The sequence below is a fragment of the Chaetura pelagica genome, unplaced genomic scaffold (genome assembly GCF_000747805.2).
Source record: "Chaetura pelagica isolate M959 unplaced genomic scaffold, ChaPel_1.0 scaffold243, whole genome shotgun sequence".
NCBI classification, from domain to species: Eukaryota; Metazoa; Chordata; class Aves; order Apodiformes; family Apodidae; genus Chaetura; species Chaetura pelagica.
The window spans coordinates 146,527-153,464 of record NW_009952712.1 but is presented as its reverse complement, the minus strand read 5'-3'; positions in this window follow the sequence as shown (position 1 = coordinate 153,464).

The following is a 6,938-nucleotide window of genomic DNA, read 5'->3' as shown; positions in this document are numbered from 1 at the left end:
GCAGTAAGTAAGGATATGTTGAAGAAATACCTAGACAGGATAAATGAGTAAGTCAAACTTTTTTCTACAATTCTGTCATCACAAATCATAAAATAATTTTGGTTGGGGGAGATCTGAGGTGGTGATCTGGCAACCTTTACTCAAAGCAGGGACATTTTGAAAGTAGATCAGGTTTTAATGTCTCCAAGGATGGCAGCAGATGAAGCTCCCACATCCTTTACCTTCACTCCTCAACCTTTCCAGCAAAGCTACACTGTGAACCTCTGTACAAAACATCTACCCAAAACATCAGTAACAAGGCACGTTCTCCTTGGCAGCTGTGCAGTGGGTGCAAACTGAGAGCACTTTAGTCTCTCAGCAAGGTGCAACTGGTCTTCCTTTGATTGGATCACTACACATTTTTCTCTTGCTTCTGGCAGCTTCACTTCCCATTTAACTCTTCTTTTTATCTTTGACCCGTGGCACATCATCGCTCTGGTTTTGGATGGGCTAGAGTTAACTCTGCCCACAGCTTGTATGGTGCTGTGTTTTGGATTTGTGATGGAAACAGTGTTGGTGACACAGCCACTCTCATTTCCCAAATATCAAAAAGTATCTACCACTGCTCTAGAGATTTCCTTTATCTTAGTCCATCATTAGGCTCACTATTTAACAGCTTCTTCAGTTGTACCAAACAGGCGTGGCCTCCCTGCTCAGCAGCACTAGAAGGGCAGAGGTATCCCACTCAGGCTTGGGGTGGGGAGGACAGCTGGGGGCAGGATGCACCCCACCCAGAGCAGCAACCTTCTGCCCCGCAGGGACACCCAGCTGTATTCCAGCCTGCAGGTGCCACAAAGAAGCCACTGCCAGCTCCATTCAAGGGCGTTATTCTCGGACTACCAGTGTACCCTGAAGAAAGAAAAAAGGGACCACAAGAGACTACAGCCCTATCAGACATCCAGCCACCTGTCATCAAGGCCAGAACCCCCTCGACACCAGCCTTCCCTTTCTGTGAGGGAAAATCAGCAAGGCTACGTGATGATGGAAGGCACTGCCTTCCTCAAGGACCAATTTAGCACAGCAGGAGAAAGCAGCCAAGGCAATATGCATCTCAAAGCAGGAATAAAATTAGAGGCAGGAAGAGGAAGAGTGGGTTTGGAAGGGAGAGTAAAGGATGAATGGCAACCATGGGACAAGTAACCATGACAAGGACAGTGGATAAAGAAAAGCAAATGCAGCCCTTGCACACTCATTAGTGAAGAGGGAATGAGAAACCTGCAACATCAGAAGCAGAGCTGGAGCCTGGAAAAGTGCAAGTTTACCAGAGTAGCTGATGCTTTGTTTGACTTCTTTCTAGCAGAAGGTAAAAGGCCTGTAAGAAGCCCACAGCTGTATGTCAGGTACCATGCAGTAGGACTGCAGAGCTGCTGCTCTTGCTGCAGGCCCAGACTTAGTCTCTCACCTCTGACTACTGCACCTGCTTCTCCCCCAGCATTCCTGTCCCCCTGCAGCAGCCATGGGGGGTGCTGAAGCAACCGAAAGGATGTCCCCCTGGCTGTCCCTCTGCCTTCCTGACCCAGTGCTTGGCACGGCTCCTTCCATGCAGGGCCACCCCTTTCCTGCTTGGCCAGAGTCCAGCATGATGTTCCCAAGCTAAGGAGCCAGCATCCTCCAGACCATGTGTGCACCCTCAGCAGGATGTGATGCTGGGACAGCACCGTGTGGCAGACCTTGATCCTCTGGGACCTTAGGCAAGTCACTAATCTCACTACGCCTCCACTTCTGCCTCTATTAAATTTTACTGACTTTCATAGCTGAGAAGGAAATTATTACATTAGGAATATATTAAAAGTTACAGGAAATTCCCATCACAGCTGTCTGCTGTCAGAGCTGTGGAACTGTCTCCAAAACCAGAAATGCCAGGTATTTGGATAAAGTATTTGTTGAGTCACCCTTATCGTTTGACCTTTTATTTTTTTCACAACTTGAAGTCACAAATTCTGCCTAACTGTGCAGATTAAATCAAAACCCTGTAGTGGAATTGTACAGAAACAACTCCTTACTCAGACTTAATATGATCACTGAAAGTCAATGTATGGAATACCCATTTTTCACCTCTAGTGCTTAGTCCTGCAAACCAAAACTTCTATCAATATAAATTTGGGACTCTTTTTCAAAGCAGTTATGGATTTGGGCTGGCCATTTGCAACTATCCTTGCCCCTCTCCAGCAGTCAGTCCCAGGCCTGCACAGGCTGCTTCTGACAGCAGCAAGCAGCTCCCACACCGCTCCGGCTGGATCCATGGCCAGGGAAGGCATCTCAGGACATGGCTGGCAGCAGCTCAGACAGACCCTCCCTGGCTGCTGGGCCTGGGGACAGTAAATCCAGCAGCAGTTTCCTGACTGTTGTGACGCTAGAGCCCTGCAAGGTCCTTTCAGGGGCAGCATCTCCTTCCAACAGCACTGCCCCTGGCTCCTCTGCGGGTCAGGCACTGCCCTTCTTGCCTGCACACCTACTTCCCTGACCTTTAGCTCCCACCACACAGTAAATGTGGGATAATAACAGACCTTTTGACCACTAATAATAGATACCCCATATAAAGATACACAAAATAGAGATAAATATGGGTTTACAGGATTGCAGGAAATTTTTTCTTGGTGGTCCACTTGATCACATATATTTCAAGGATAATGCTGAGCTGTTCTTGGTGTGAAAAGGACTGTAGTCTAGGGGAAAACTGAACTCCCTTGCTGCCTGCCCCCATGATTTCTGTGATTTATTTTATATATATCCTCATCTTAGTTTTAAGCTATTCTTTGTTTATTTCATTTGCAACATTTCTGAGCCTTTTCCTGATAATCATTTTATTCCCTTGTCTTCCTTTCACTTGGCAACAGCTGAGCTGGCAGCAAGCCCAAAACATGGTGAATGACAAATCACTACCAGATGAAGTTGTGAGTTTTACATAGAGCATTTCCTCCAGTCACACAATACTTTGAGGCCCAATAAAATTACCAAACTGACTGAGAATTAGACCAAGATCAATCTTTACATGAAGACCTCCAGATACAGAAAACAATACTAATTCTCCAAGCTGTGAATCAAGTAACTGGGTTAATGAAGCCCCAGAAAATCAGCGATAGCAATGCCAGATCATAGCAGGTCCTCCAGCCATGGTTTAGTACTTACTGCCTCACCTGGGAGCAGGAAAGGCCCTTAGTTCACCTGGAGAGGCAGCAGCCATGGGGAGAAATGCTCCACGATATGCAGCAATTCTCCTTGTATCCTCCCTTATCCCTGTGAAGGCAGAGGAGCTGTGCTGAGTTACCTCCCTGCAGATGGGGCTCAGGGAGGACAGTGCTATTCCAGCACAGCCACAGAAAGCCTCCCAGCAATCCAGTACTGGGGCCAGAGAAGAAAGCAATACCAGAAGGTACTGCTGCCAACCACCACAGCAAATCCTGCTCTTCAGAGTGCATCCCCCTGCCAGGTGAAAGGGAAGTGGGATGAAGCTACAATAAGAGAGAAAGGTCTTTCTCTTGGGCACCCACCAAACAGGAAAATGTTGCCTTCTGCCCTGCAGTCCCTGTGAACCCAGCATTGAAGACAAAAGGCATGAAATAGGGATGTTTTCATGAACCCTGCTTCCCTATCCCAGGGCTGATGCCACAGGACATCGTCTTTTGTTACCCCACATTATCAGACAAGAACTCTGTCTTGCAAAAAGACCTCCCCATTCTCTGCTAGGCAGACATTTTCAATCAAGGCTGTGGCATTTACAGAGCCCTTGGAGCTCACACAGAGTTATATTTCTTTATCTAGTTGCACAGAGGTCTGAACTGCTGTGTATTGTAATTCTACAGGAGATACAGGATGATAAAGTGGATGTAAACTGAAACCATTCTGAGTCACATAACATAGGCTAAACAATTCCTGGCATGGACATAAGCAAAAGATGTAAAGAGAAGCCAGCAGAATCTTACACAGGGAAAACCCCTGAGGAGGACCCTTCCAGATCTTCAAGATGAATGACACAGCCATGCAATGAATGTTTAAAAGTAAAATCATAGGGAAAGGAGTGACAACTCTTTTCCAGCATGTTTTTCTCTCTCTAAGTTGAGCATTGGCTGAGAAATAGCTGCACTGCATCCCTTCAGCCTTCCCAGCCTGCTGACCCACACCCTCCTTGTTGGGCCAGAGTACAGCCCCAGCCACCCAGGGCTGGGCAAGTGGAAGCCAGGGACCCCCCGTAGGCTCCCCCCAAGAGGCTCCTGGGGTGCAGACCCCCAGATGCACCCACAGCACCAGCAGCAATAACCACAGCAGCACCCGCAGCCTCCGAGCACAGGGGACGGGACCACAGCACAGAAACTGCAGCGAGCTGGTAGGTGGAGGTGAGGGAAACTTCAAAGGGTCAAGTCCAGACAAGACTTTCCTGTCTCAGGGAGTCACACACAGCCCCAGAGAGGGGAGCAGGGGGAGGCCTGTCAACCTTCATTGGCCAAAGGTAATGGCACAGGGTAATTTCTGCTGATAATGTCACCGGAAGAGGAAATCCTGCAGACTAAACTCATTAAGGGCTGAGGGGAGGGCGGGAGGGGCTCTAGCTCTGCAGGACCGAAGGCTGAGCTTGCCTGAGTGGGGGAGCATCTCTCATGGCACATCAATCAAAAGCTCTCAGGTCTCCCCTTTTCGGTGTATTTTAGTTCTTAAAGCCTGACTTCTCACTTTCAAGATGAAACTCACCTGTCCTTCCAAAAAGCATCCCCCAAAAGAAACCCAAAAGCCAAAAGAAGGTGGCAAATTGATGCTCCAGAGCCAGTTATGTGGAGGTATTTGAACAACTGTCCTTTGTTGGCACTTCTCTACCAAGCAAGCCAAAAAATAAGTGATCACATTTCCATAAATGCTTGTTCCAGAGGTCATTAAATGCTATGCAGATACTTCTGTTGGCTTTGGATCAAGACCAATAATGCCTTGAAGTTGTGCTTTCCATGCTCCATGGGCAGCAGTGGAATACTCAACAGCACTTCACCAAAGGTTGGCATCTTTTGCCAAAAATAAACAGCTATCCATGCAAGGCACCTGAGGCATACACAGATTTAGCACCCAGATCTCCCCTCCTTCATGCATCTGCACGTCTGGAACAAGTCCCCTGTGCCATGGGCAGGAGCAGGCACCAGGGCACAGGGCTGCCCAGCAGATGAGCAACCTGTGCCCCCTGGGCACCACCAGCCCTTCAGCCACCAGCAGCTCTGACCCTAATAAACCACACACACCACAGCATCCAACAAGTTGTCCCACATGTGCTCTCTGACTTCGAGGCTGCTTCTGCATCTGCTTCTCTGCACCTTGGTAACAGGTTTAGAGAAAATGTGCAAGTTCCTCCTCTTCTAAGTCAAACCTCAGCCCACTCAGCTCAACAGAAACTGTCCTCAATTTCAGAAACAATGCAGCCTGATCCCTGATATTTCAAAGGGAAATATTTTGACTGTTCAACAGCTAAAATTAGGTAAAGCTACAATGACTGGCATTTAATCTGCTAATCCTTCCAGAAGGAAGTTAACTTGAAAATATACCATTTTGCCTGCCTCCCTTTGGCTGGATGGTGGTGGCCCAGCTGGCCCCAGCTCTGACCCAGCCCTCTGCCCAGGGGCAACTTACTGGGGACAGCAACTTGGCCACAGCTCCTCTCCTGCACCAGCAAAGCCATCCCACCCCTTCCTCCACAACACAGCTGGATCCCATCCATGTTTGGAGAAAGATTCGTGCATGGAAATTCACACAGGAAAAATTCCAATAACTGGTTAAAGAAATTGGGCCTCATCTTGAAACAAAAACCAATCATGACTTTATAACAGCACCAGCCAGAAATTTTCTGATGGACACATCTACTTTAGAAAACACTAGCTTGTCAGAATTTAGACCTTTTGGGGAAAAATACATTACTTTTGGGGAATGTTAGTTTTAAAATAAAGATGAAGAGAAAGCATTTCCAGTAAAACAAAACATTATACTTCTACCTATTTTTTTTTCAGTTTTTAAAACTAATGTCCAATAAACTGCAAAATATAGGACCAACATTTCAATAAAGTGGTTTGATTTTGCTAATCAGACTTTTTTTTTTTTTTTTAATTTGAAATCACAGGAAATGCAGAAGGAAAAAAAAATCTTTTTTCATAATGAGAGGCTGAAATAATAAACTTCACTACAAAATTAAAAGTCCAGTACCTGCCCTGCTGCACTCTGAGGCATTTACCCATGCTTGTAGACTATACTCTTTCACTCAGCATGTCTAAACAGCAGCATAACCTCTCCTTTTCAGACATACATATGTGTTTCATCTGTGTGCATGCACACTTCCATAAGAAACTTAAAATCTGCAGAGAGAAGAGCAATCTTGCAGTCATTATTCAGCCTGAAGGCAGTGGGCATTTTGACAGAGGAAGGATCACAGGACTGTTATGTGAACACTGCTGCAACTCAATTTTCTAAACACAGAACCTCTTCACTTGTCATCACTAAATAGGCAAGTAGCTTTTGCACCCAAAAGTGTCAGTAACACGTAACATGAACGAAACCATTTGTCTAAGGTGGCCTTTCTTAGACAAGAGTAAGAGGAATATAAACAACCTGAATGTGCAGTAAATTGAATCCCTGTGATTTGGATCCCAGAGAAATACTTTAACTCAAAACTGTGTACGGAGTAAGTCAAAAAGCCTCAAAATCTTCTAGAGCCCAAGATGTGCCCAGGCCAGGGGAGCGGGCAGCACTGCTGTGCAAAGGAGAGCCACCCGGGGCTGTGCGGGGAGCGCTCAGCTCGGTACCGCAGCTGCGCACCAGCTGAACGCGCTCCCCCAGGGCAGGATCTGCTCGCTGCCGCCTTGCACGCCCAGGCATCCCAGCACACACCAGTGTGCCACACTCGGTGCTGGTGCCCGCCAGGAGCGCTGACACCC